An 11,821-nucleotide genomic window follows, 5' to 3' on the forward strand; every position below is an offset into this window, starting at 1 on the left:
TCTTCGATATTCTCCTTCAACAATTATGCATTAGTTAGTTTTTCATTCCAGCACTTACATTCCTTCCTTTTTATTTCAGCAGCTTAAATACTGTAAGTCATTTTCTTCTTAATGAAGGTCATTTCTTTTCAAGTTTAATTTCTGTCCTGCATTTATTTATTTAATGTATACAGCAAGTTTAATTATTCCTTCAATGACCATGAGCTAATTCCCCCCGCGTGGGGTTATCTTTATCTTCATGTGAAAATCCGAATTGACTCTTTAATATTCTAGAATCACTACTTAAGAATTAGGTGTAGATTAGACATCCGGTCCCAAAATGACTGAGACTGTACAAATTTGGAGTGCTGATGCCCCAAAACAGTCTCGCGAGAGACCCAAAATGTCTCGGGCGCGACTCTTTTATGTCCAACAGCTCTCCAATTTGTCCAGCTGATGTAGAATCGAGCCAGGAGCTGAAATGATATTCCAGAGATGAAATATTAGTTCAACTTCTTATGCTAGTGCGATGCGACTTAGAGATGTGCACGTTTCACTAGGGATCAATACTCAACGTCGTCTCGGGTTTGTCTATGAAGTCGAGACGAAGTAGAACTGTAGTGATGTGGTAATATAAACTGTTAAAAAATGATTCTTGCATGAGTATGATTAACCCTCTCCCTGTTTCTCTATCTTTGTTATTTACATCGAAATCACCGTTAGTAATTTACATTATTTACATTTCTGTTAAATTAATTAAACCAACTAAAAAAACCTAAAATCCTACTCACTAAAAGTTGTAATTCCAGTTGTGAATTTTGCCGAGCCCTAAGGTTTGGACGATCCCTTACTCGACCTATCCTACCAAACCCACGTGAGTAAGGTAACTTGACTAAACGGACGACTATACAGACTTTGGACTTTGGTCTTCGGACTTCGGACTGTGGAATTTGGACTTAAGTAACTAAAACCAAATGACGTGGATTTAATGTTTTATCATTGTCTAGAGTCCAGAATTACCAACTGGTGAACTGAAGCTAATGGTTGAGAGATAGGGAGCATATTCTGTCAAGTACATAATTTTTACATGATCTTTCAAAGTTAGAAATCTTTTTGCAGTGACTTTTGTGGAATAGTATAAATGATTTGAAGAGACACTTCAACTGTACTATGACTTGTGCTTACAATTACATAAAAATTACATGTTAAATCCTGGTGATATGTAAGAATGTCAGAACATTCTTATTGCCCCAAGTGAAGAAGAAGAGTTCATGCAAATTTATTGCCCTAAGTTCATGGAAGTGAAAAAGAGGGAACGACACCCCCCTCTATTCCTCGTGTCGGATGGAAAGTGGCGGTACCTTTGCAACTTTTATTAACTACTAAAATATTTCAGTAGTCAATCATACACATATCTTCAGCGGCTTGGGCAAGGTAGAAATTTAGAAATAACAGCTAAAGTTGTTTCTCCAGGTGTAATCCGTTGTCGGACACATTTCAATTGCTCATCAAAATTACCAACATTCCAACAACCAACCAGTATAATGTCAGTCTTCTAATCTTAAAACATAATCACTTGGGGGAAGTTCCAAGTGATGATGTGATGAACCACTCACAAAAATCATATAATTAGGGCCAAACAACACCAACATCATCATATTAGGGCAAAATTTTCCAACTAAGCATAAAAGGAAATCTTCTTTTTCCATTTTTTTTCATCAAACCCTAATAATTAAAAAAAGTTAACAACTACATTCAATCAATAAAAATAAAACAACATCAAAGGTAACTTGTTGATATTATAGTAAGGTATTCTCATTTAATTAGAGCTAAAAACTTTAAATCTCTTTACACCAAAAATTTATTCCCAGATAAATAAAAAGGGACAATACACTAATACCTCATCCACCAAATTCACCAAATTTACAGATTCATCCATTAATATCATATAAATTACTAAATCATATATATAACAACATCAAAGATGGGGATTCTCACAAACTACATATGAAAACAAAAAAATCCCAAACACAATTTGGCATGATTAGATCTGACTCATGTTGTTGTTGTTGTTGTTGTTGCTGTCTGTCTACCTTCTGATACGACCAATAGAAGCCAAGATCCTTGAACAACCATACCTTATACGTGGATAAGCTCTACTTGAATAAACAATCATATGTCATACGGCTGGTCGAAGATGGTACTGAAGGAAACTTGCTAAATAAATCTTAGAATCACAATCAACCCATGACCCATGAATGATTAACATTTAACATCCAAGTAAGAAAATAATACATTTCTTCTACTTATTGAACAAAGTTTTGATGATTCAAGCGAGTAGAACTAACTCGTAGAACTGTAAACCCATAAAATCATGCTCATTTAATCAATTCAACATATCTCCTTAAAACCTTATAAGGTTAATCTTTTTCTTGAATAGAGGTCTCTCAATCAAGGACTCTTTAGATTTGTGAGGCTGCAAATTATGCACCTTGAAGTAAGTCCAATGGCAAAGAAAGTTTAAGATTGAAAAAGGACGAAGCTATATATATAGTTCTCAATCGCTATGAGCAAAACTACATTCAAAGAGTTGAGCTCTGTCAGAAAGGCGACAAAATCGGTTATTTATAACCATGACCAAGTTAGAATCAGAAAAATCAAAGAGCTCAACAAAGAGGCAGTCAGTCAAGATCACTCCTTGCCGTTTCTACCTAGCAGAACTCCTAAACCAATCAACAACAGTTCACAATCTTCAAAGAAAGCAGCAAAATAAAGTACTATATCATAAACACAAATGCTAAATGGACTTAAAAGCTTAAAATGTACTTAAAATTGATATAACAGCTCTAGCTGCTATATAGCTCCGCCTTCTCATGGATCTAGTGTTAAAAACCAATCTAATTTTTTTCTTGCAAATTTCGTCACCCCTAGAAGCAATTAATAGATATTTAATTGATATATTCCAAGCCATGGATCATAAACTAAAATCATAATCAGTCAATCCTGATAATCGATCATTTAATTGCTAAGGTATTTACTTTTCACAATCAACTACCAAATCATAATATCCCAAATAAATAAACAAATATATTTTTTAAAATTATAATGCAGTAAAAAAAAGTACTTCATTTTCATTGGGGAAGAAAGTTTTAATAATATCTTTAACTTGATCAATAGATGAAACAACAGTTCATTTTGGAACATTGATTCCGTATTTTGACATCAACTTAGCTCCCTATTTCATATTCATCATCAACTAAATAAAATTTTAACAAATAAATAAAACACAAAAATAAAGATTAAGATCTAGATAATGGAACCTGATATTCATGAATATTGAGACGACGGACTGACGGAGTTGTTGTTGTTGCCGTTTTCTAGTAACGGATAGTGTTTTCGAACCTTAGTTTGTTTATTAGACTTCTCATTTTTGTTATTGCTAATTAAAATCGTTTCGCTTCGAATTGAAAAAGAGAAAACTGGGCTTTTTATGTCTTTCACCTTCTTAGTATCACCAGGTGTATGCATTGCATATGGTTGTTGAGAGAAAATCAATTAGCACGAAATTATTAGTGCAAAAACCATATAAGGTTACCAAAATTTCAAAACGCATATGACCATTGCCATGATGTATGGATGCAGCACAACATATGGGATTGAAGTCTATTTTAACATGAAAATATCATTAGAGAAACCATAACCCATAGCCAAACAGGGGGAAAAAAATGAAACACAAAAGTTTCAGTAAACATTGTATGGAAGAAACCCAAAGACAATCATAACATGAAAAAAAAAATAATAAAAAAACATAAATATAAATAAATCAAGACAATAAATGTGTCAGCTACGACTCACTTTCAATTTATCCTCCTCCACGTATTCCTCAGCTTCGTAACCTGATCTCAGTTCCATGTCCTAGTGGTTCATTCCATGAATCCTCAGAGATTGCAAATGATCCATCAGCTTTAAAGGTCCAAAAAAGATAACTCCTCGTCGTCCCCAGTTAAATCTTCTGCTTCATCTGGTATAGACAAATCACTTCCATCGACAACATCTCCAGCCGCCCAAAGGCCCATCGCCTGCCCTAGCTTTTGTAAAACCTCGGGGTCATTCCAATACCTACACCAACAACGAAGGATTTAATCATCAAAGAAATAAATAGAAGAAAATTAAATTCAAAAAGAAACAACCATTTAAAGCTTGAAGAATCGGGAAGCATGAAGCATAAACCTCATACCTACATCAACAAAGACTTCAATGTACAAAAATGGTAATGCCACAAACTTAATGTATTCTCAAACACATTAGAGTATTATATAATGGCTGCTTGACAATACAAATATGGAAATATATATGTTTTCCCATAATGCAGAAATTTAATTGTTTTTTCTGTAATGGAACTACTGTGCTGGGAGATTTTGAACCCAGGTCAATATCAACTCCCACAAAACTATACCAACTAAAGTATGTTGGAGCCTACAAACTTTACCGATTACAACGTTATTAAAGATTTGATAATATGTCAGAACTTAGAAACATAGACATGCATTTGGTGTGTGTGAGTGTGTTAATGGCCTATCCAGATGAGTGAGGTATTATATGCTTCCCATCTGCCTAAATATTAGAGCCTCAGAGATATGCACACTATACTTTTGGCAATGGCTCAAAAGCATATTGTCCACACCAAGATCAGGACACGTATCAAGGTTGTCCTCACTAATGCTTCCTCTGAAAAATAATGATATTCTAGATTTCATAACCTCATCATTGCAGCTGGACCACCGCTCTCTATATCATCCAGGATAGTCTTCAAAGAAGGATCATCTTTTATGCGCGCCATTCTCTCCTTAAGGTCCTCTTTACGTGCAGGATTGGCTAAACTCTCCAGTATGGAGGATGTAGTTGGATCCTCTAAAACCATGTGGACAAAATCCACTCTAAGACACCATTATCATAACAAACTATGCGAGAGCCAACTCATATTAAAGCAGAACCAAGGCGCTCAACCATACTCATGAATTTAGGATTTTGCATAACCTGCTGCATGGTAGAGTAATACTCTTGTGGATCGAACTGGGGGAAAGCATCATCACCTGCACCCCCAATAGTTAGCCTTTCCGTATTAAAGTCATCATATGTCCCAAAGCCAAACCTCGTCAAGCCGCGTAACATACCTAATCCTCCAGAAATGATCTAAAGACTCATGTCCACCACCTCCAGTTAAGACACCTCATATAAATAGTGACCATACGTGCCAAAACCTCTTCTCGTCAAGCCGCCTCCGCCAATTGTGGTGTCAAAGCCACCTCCATGGGTGAAGCCACCTTACGTTCCAAACCTCTTATAAAACTACCATCTCCACCAAATGTGGTGCATATGTTCCGAAACATCCAACCACATTCTAACTAATTGATTCCCATAGTTATACATTTCTAACTCATCCATTTTCAACATCTAATGCTCTACTTGCAAAGCTAAGACCAATAGAAGCAGTGTCACGTTTGCCCCTAGCTATAGAACTGGCAGTGTCTAGAAGCTCCAAGTGCTTCCATTCAGTGCATATCAACTCTGAACTATGCTTACGTTCATTGACCTTTTTACCTGTCCATAATGTCCATAAGCATTAAGAATTAAATTCTGGGAAATCAAATATAGCACATTATCCACTATAACTATTATTATAAACTAAATTAAGCGGAAGTTAGATATAACACACTGCCGAGCTTCTATATAGTGGGTCAAAGTATGTCGGCTCCCATTATCAAATAAAACAAAGTAGTAAGACGTATAATAAACACGTTTCTTATTTCATTCGATTTTAAAAACCATTATCAATATAATTCAACTCACCAAAAGCTTTTGCAACACAATATTGTCTGATGCCTCAACTACTCCGTATCAGTTGATTTAGCTATTTCTCCAACCTCCTCAGTCTTTACAACAACAAGTTGGTTACGCTAAAAAAGTTTTACAAATATTAAAGAATTCTACCCAACTTCTCTTATGCTAAAAAGGGTTTTACAAATAAATTTCGACAAAATTAATAGAATTGCAAATTTGAATAAATAATGCTTACGAATAACTTTTAAGTTTGACTTCTCACTTGAGATCATTGCTAAACCGTCAAATATCAACCGTTAGATCATCTGAGATCGCGATCAAGCCACTGAAACATTAAAAATTTAGTTAATGAAAACTAATTATATTGATATCTATTTCTCACAAAAGTTCAATTAAAGCCAACTGCTGGTGATAATTTTACATTCCTAATTTACACCTGAAATTTAGTTTTAGCATTTGGTCTTTCTTTTAGGAGAACAAAATCAATCAATTATTAGTTGTGGCTACCTGGAATTCAGATGTAGGAGCATATGGTTCTCATAATCCGTGCTCTCGATCAAGATCTTGGAATAAAATAAGTGAATAAAAACTATAAAAAATAAATCTAGTATGTGCATCACCAAAATAACTAATTATAGCTTTAGAACAATGCAACAGGTAGCTTTTTCACATAGTCATGTTCAACACGTGAGAGTATAACATTGTGCAATTTAAACCTTCACCTACAATAGATTCTCAATCCCACCAAGTAGCAATAACACACAAACACAACACAATGAAAAAAATGATAACAATGATCCATTTTGTTTTTTTCCTTGATCAGTATGACAGTATCCATATGCTTTATCAATCGCCTTTGAGGCACCACTACTGAAACCTAATGTATTTGGACTTCCATTTCAACAAAAGATTAATTTGCAAAAAGTTAAAGAAAGCCAAATACAAAGCATTAACATGAGATTGATTAGTATGACATCTAAAATGCTTGCACGAATAACTATAACATGAATTTAAAGCTGAATACATGCATCATATGAAAAAATTTCATACCTAATCATGAATTTAAACTCTACCCTTTAAATCACTACATAGGAAAAAAAAAATCAAACTCCTCCTTATTGAAAGAAACCAAAATTTTTGGGGAACCAATTCCTAGTAAAAAGAAACCAAGGGTCTAATAAATTAGCTAGAGAAGGGTAAGAAATAATGTAATAATTCCTCTGTTGCCATATTAGCATAGACTTGGGTCTCAAACTCATTACTATTTTCTTCCTTAGCATTTAGTCAAACACCTATGAGGCAGATTAATAAGGACGATTGGGGTTGCAAACCACAACAAATAAATTACTCCTTGTCAGGCTGGTCTTATTGTATTATGATGGTAACAAAATATCAGACATATTCTGGTAACATTACAAACTCTTCTCACCATGTGTAAAATTCAAAGCAATCTGCGTAAAGTTAGTTACATTATGAACTCTTCTCACCTACTTAAAATAATGAGCGGTCTAGTCACTTAGTGGTTGAGAACTTACACTCCAAACACAACCCGTGGAATGCACAAAGTGCATATCCCAACCACTTGAGAATGGTGTGACCTAACAAAGGCCGCAGTAGCCACAACAACAATCTCAATACTTAAGTATATATGCAATCTCCAATCCTATGAGACAGTATATAGGTTTATCTATGCGGTACGTCTACCAAGCTACTCATGAGAAATATGGCCTAATCTTTTAATTGCTAGAATAACACAACACGTAAAGCTCCCAGAAAATCATTTAACAACATTGACTTGTTAGTTAAACAAATGCCTATAATCATTTTAATGTAATGATTAGTAGTATCGTTAAAAAATTATGACATTAGGGGACGTAAACTAATGAAGATAAATGAATCCACATAGGTTATAAATGAATTATCAAAACCTCGATGTATCTTCCACCTAAGCAATCGAATCAGTCATGCATAATGAATTAATATTTTTAGAGCAAATAAGTTTGGTAGTGGCATGTTACAAAATTGGTGATTAAAACCACCATGCCACAAGCTTGGAAGTAGCATACCTGAAGGGTACAGATCGATATTGCTGGCAACGCAATTCAGATGGAAGATTATACATACCTGAAATAAATGGAAACCAACTACAGACAATTAACAACTGTAATTGTACTGTTAAAAGAAATATAATAGACCAAGACCTTTTTCCATACTCCATGACCATACATCCCCAGCTGAAGATACAACAGAAGTGTGAAATAAACCATAGTCAACTATCAATTTAATAGGTAATTATTACCTGAGAAGCATTAGAATCACGAATTGGGGATGCTTTGGCACGATTCCTTCTTCCCTCCAGAACAGCATGGACATTTACATAGCTGATCATTGGTGTCTAAAATCATATATTTCAAAATAAATCAACTCATTCTTGAAAAAAAAAAACACTCAAGGTAAATTTAAGTTGAAAAGTGTTGAATGAGTCCCATCAGCATATATATACCTCATCAGTAGTGTAGCCAGTTTCAGTTATCCCAACCAATTCAACTGTGGCATCGTAGCAAGTGAAAACATGAGAATGACATAAAAACATATCTTAATTCAAAAGGTCCAATAGATATATCAATTATTAATTACCCAAGGATCACTGCATTCTTCAAGAAAAGCTATTGGAATACACCCTCGCTTGAACTAGGACCCCAACTTCTTAAACCCCTCGTTTTTCAATTGGGAACTTGCAAAAAACCAAAAATTCTAAATATTTGTGCGATTGATTGTTGATATTCGTGGGAAACAGGTACCAAATACACAAACAAACTAACGATAGAGAACATACTTGAGAGAAGATGATTAATCTTCATGAAGGTTTTAATGAGTTCATTATATCACATTCTACTTTTAAAAGGAACCTAGTGGTTCCAAATAAATTATATAGTCATGCACCCCTTTTACGTTTGAGAAGTAGACACAACTGCTCAAAGTAACTGGATTCAGACACCTTCATGCCCATATTCTTTCTACAGACCATCCAATGTAGTTGCGGTGTTGTGAGGATTCCCATGTCAATCACAACAGCATCGACTACAGAACTAATTCCCAGCCCAGGATACAAAGATAAAATAATTTCATACAATCAAATCAATAAGATGATAGATTTTTTGAAGAAAATATGAGATTACATTAGCATACATGTTTGGCAGCTTCAAGAAAAACCTCTCCACGTACTTGGCCTTGTGTCTCTTCCCAAATATATCTCCGCAGATTGGATTCCTCCAATTGGAATATCTTTTTTCTTTACAAACTCAGTTATCAACTATAAAGAAGTGGAATAATCATTAAGAATACTAATGAGTAATAAAGTCCATTTACTGATCATCATATATGTTACCACATTTAAGTTGTTTCGTTGAAGAACAAAAATCATGCTTATAAGCACATAAGTAGTTTCAAGCAACATCTAAAATTTCCAACTAAACTCTAAAACTAAATAAAACAATGTAAAACCCAAACAGAGAAGACTACAACATAGTTAAAGATCATACATTTGCATAACCTCCATAGAACCATTCATCTTCCCCTGACTGCTTCATCCAAGTCCTCTTGGTTAGAAGGAAACAACTCTATATAACAACTCCCAAGTGTCTTCCTATCCTTTACCATTGCGACCTTTGAATCATCTGCATTGGCAAACTCTACATATGCCTCTCCAGATGGCCTCCCATCTGAGTTCATTAAAATATGAACCCATCTTCTAAAAGCTCAAAATCTTTAAAAAAATCTATCAAATCATCCTTCCCAGCTGAATATGGCAAACCTCTCAGTCACAAAAATCCCTATATGCTCAGCTGAATCTTTATTGTCATCAGATGACTTTGCCCTCCGAGCCTTTCAGCCTGGGGGAGAATGAGGTTGACCTTCTGAAACTATCTGCAATTGCCCTGTAATATTCTTGTCTTTTGGTCCTAAAAACCTCAATATATCGCCTACCCATGTTTTGTTTGTTTCTCTGAAGAGCAAAATCAACCTGAAGAGGATACCCCAGAACACAAAACGCCTCGCCACTGAACCTCCTGTCCTTGTTGACCAACAGAATGTCAACTATGTCAAGACCACTAAAGAACTCAACGATACCTGGTTCAGCACAATCAAAGGGGAGCCTGCGCAATCGGACAACAGAAAAAGGTGGTGGTGGTTGAGCATTGTAAGCATATGAAGGAGGATGAGGAGGTGGTGGTGGTGGTGGAGAAGCACTGCACATGAAACTTGAACTGGGTGGCGCCCCATAAAAGGATGGAGGCTGATCAATTATATGTTGCCGTTTAAGACCCAAATCACACCCATCGCCACCATCACCATATTTCCTTCAATAATGTTGGTAAGGTTATTGCAATAGTTTGATTTACTTGATGAATGGAGGGCTTGAAGGGATGAACTTAGTTTAATTTTGGAAGAAGAATAAGAGAGTTTGAAGAGATGATTTTTTTTTTTTTTTTTTTTTTTTGCAGAGTTGGGGGTGTTTTGTAAAAGAGAGTATGGAAAGAGGGGTTTTGTTTTTGTATGTATTTTGGGTTATGAAAAATTGAAATCAGCAAAAAAGGGGATTTACTTTTTTTATGCCGAATTATTGTAAAATCTGATGTGTCAGTCTCAAAAAAAAAAGGGACTGACGTGGTCACTGGGAACATTCTCAACTACTCAGTATTCATAGTCTTTGATTTCTTTAAGTGAAAGTGTTGGACTTATATAGACTCCATACATAAGCAATCTCTGTAGAATATCTAAGAGTTATCTCTTAAGTTGTTACAGAATATGACCAAGTCTTCCAAGTCTTTGAGCTGTAGATTAATACAACAGTGTGTTCCATCTGTGCCCTATTACTCCCCTTCAAACTTGACGTGGGTTGGAGCTTAAGTCTAAGTTTGCTTTTAAATCCTTCAAAGACAGCTCAAGACAGAGGTTCCATGAAAATATCTGCAAGTTGTTTTGTTGAAAGAACAAATCTAGTAACGAGTGTGCCAAGAGCAACTTTCTCACGAACGAAATGATAATCAATAACTATGTGTTTGGTTCGAGCATGGAACACTGGATTGATTGACATGTGAAATGCTGAGATATTATCACAGAATCGAACTTGTGGTTTTGACTGGAAAATTCCAAGGTCACGTAGGATGAAAGAAATCCATATGAGTTCAGCAGTTGTAAATGCCATTGCTCGATATTAGGCTTCCTCTCTGGAATGTGATACGGTAGGCTGCTTCTTAGCACTCTAGGAGATACAATTAGACCCCAGAAAGGTACATAAACTAGTAGTAGATCGTCTAGTAAGGGGGCACCCAGCCCAGTTGGCGTTGAAAAAGGCATAGAGATCAAGACTGCTGTGCTTGAGTATGCGCAAACCAGTAGAGATAGTTCCTTTGATGTAAAGGAGTATTCTTTTAACCATCTGGAAGTGTGCATTGGTAGGTGCATGCATATGTTGACAAACATTGCTCACAGCATAGTTCAAATCAGGTCGTGTCAAGGTGAGATACTGAAGTGTGCCGACTATCTTTCGATACTCGGTAACATCATGATAGAGAGCTTCACCATTTGAAATGAGAGCAGGTTTAGCAGCCATAGGAGTAGATGTCGGTTTGCAGTCAGTCATCTTTGTATTATGAAGCAAGTCCAAAGATATATTTTGTTTGAGATAGAAAGAGTCCATCTTTGAAATATGCACTTGTACTCGAGAAAGTAACCGAGAGGGCCAAGATCCTTTATGGAGAATTGAGCACCGAGTTCTACAACAAATTCATCTAATAAAATATTATTGTCACCAGTGAGTATTATATCATCAACATATACCAATAGAACCATTATATTAACACCATTGTTGAAAATGAATAATGATGAGTCAGCTGGGCTGCATCTAAAACCATACTCAATGAGATAAGAACTGAATCTGTCAAACCAAGCCCGTGGAGCTTGTTTTAAACCATACAACATTCGTTGGAGCTGACAC

At 35.5% G+C, this 11,821-nt stretch overlaps 2 pseudogenes across 2 annotated transcripts; both read right to left on the bottom strand.

Moving 5' to 3' along the window:
• Nucleotides 1-3,878: 3,878 nt before the first annotated feature.
• LOC147505250 (ankyrin repeat domain-containing protein 2A-like) lies at nucleotides 3,879-5,151 on the bottom strand (annotated as a pseudogene). Its single transcript, XR_015221044.1, has 3 exons — nucleotides 4,957-5,151; nucleotides 4,740-4,888; nucleotides 3,879-4,098 (listed from the first exon to the last, which is right to left on the bottom strand). The product of XR_015221044.1 is annotated as an ankyrin repeat domain-containing protein 2A-like (transcript).
• Nucleotides 5,152-9,010: 3,859 nt separating this feature from the next.
• LOC147505251 (uncharacterized) lies at nucleotides 9,011-11,467 on the bottom strand (annotated as a pseudogene). The gene is made up of 3 exons (XR_015221045.1): nucleotides 11,154-11,467; nucleotides 9,363-10,181; nucleotides 9,011-9,133 (listed from the first exon to the last, which is right to left on the bottom strand). The product of XR_015221045.1 is annotated as an uncharacterized LOC147505251 (transcript).
• Between the last annotated feature and the right edge of the window lie 354 nt (nucleotides 11,468-11,821).

Source organism: Coptis chinensis, chromosome 4 (genome assembly GCF_015680905.1).
Source record: "Coptis chinensis isolate HL-2020 chromosome 4, ASM1568090v1, whole genome shotgun sequence".
Lineage (NCBI taxonomy): Eukaryota > Viridiplantae > Streptophyta > Magnoliopsida > Ranunculales > Ranunculaceae > Coptis > Coptis chinensis.